Source organism: Galeopterus variegatus, unplaced genomic scaffold (assembly GCF_000696425.1).
Source record: "Galeopterus variegatus unplaced genomic scaffold, G_variegatus-3.0.2 Scaffold9112, whole genome shotgun sequence".
In the NCBI taxonomy this organism is placed as follows: Eukaryota; Metazoa; Chordata; class Mammalia; order Dermoptera; family Cynocephalidae; genus Galeopterus; species Galeopterus variegatus.
The window spans coordinates 68,787-70,153 of record NW_007735223.1 but is presented as its reverse complement, the minus strand read 5'-3'; positions in this window follow the sequence as shown (position 1 = coordinate 70,153).

The following is a 1,367-nucleotide window of genomic DNA, read 5'->3' as shown; positions in this document are numbered from 1 at the left end:
AAAAAAAAAAAAAAAAAAAAAAAAAAAAAAAAAGAAAGAAATGCAATTTGTGGTAATGGGTATGCTGTGAGTGTGAATCTGGCCCTCACATCATGGACATGAGGGGTGACAATCAGCTTTATACCTCATGAATATTCATAATAAAAAATTTTAAAAAGGGTGGAAAATCAGACTATGGCAGTATTGAAAGGTGGGGACTTTTATTATTTATTATTTTTAGTTTTATTTTTATTTTTTAGGAATTGAGTGATACTTTATTAACATGGTAAAATACACATACTTAGTCCAAATGCCAGCACCTTACTTAATGGGGAAACACTAGAGGCATTTCCATTAAAATCAGGAAGAAAGCAAGAATGCTCACCATCTCTCCTACTATTTAGCATCATGCTAGAGGTATTAATCAATGCAATTAGACAAGATAAATCAATTGGAGGCATAAGAATTGGTGAAGAAGTAAACCTATATCTATCTGATGATGATATAATAGTATAACAGGAAAATTCTTAAGAATCAATGATAAAACTAACTCAAGCAATAAAAGGATTCAGTAAGGTAACAAGACATAAACATACGAAAATCAATCCCCTCCATTTACACAAGTGATAGCCAATTAAAAGACTTAATGTTAAAGAAAACCCCATCTACTGCAATAACAAAGAAGATTAAAAACTTAGGAATTAATTTACCAGAAATGTGAAAAACAGATATGAGAAAAACTTTAAAGCACTCCTAAGCACACAAAATTAGACTTTCTCAAATGGAAAGACCGCCCCTGTTCTTGGATGGAAAGATTCAACATTATAAACAAATCAGTTTTCTCTAAGTTAATTTATAAATTTAACACAATCCCAATAAAAATACCAATATACCTTATTTAATGGAGTTAGGCCCTCTGATACTAAAGTTCTTTTTTTTTTTTTCCTTTAAATTTTTATTTTGTCGATATACAATGTGGTTGATTATTATGGCCCATCACCAAAACCTCCCTCCCTCCTCCCACTCCCCCCTCCCACCCAACAATGTCCTTTCCGTTTGCTTGTTGTAACAACTTCAAAAAAGTATAGTTGTGGGCCAGCCCAGGAACGCGGCAGCACTCCCACCGAGAGTTCGGATCCCATGTGGTGACCGGTTCCCGCTCACTGGCTGAGTGTGGCGCAGGAGCAACACCGAGGGTTGCGATCCCGTTGCCGGTCCCCGGTACAAGCGCGACACCGAGGGTTGTGATCCTGTACCGGTCAGTAAAAAAGACAAAAAGGAAAAAAAAAAAAGTATAGTTGTTATATCTTCTTCCTCCCCCCCCACGGGTTATTTTTGTGTGTGTGAGTGAATTTATTTATTTATTTTTAGCTCCCACCAATAAGTGA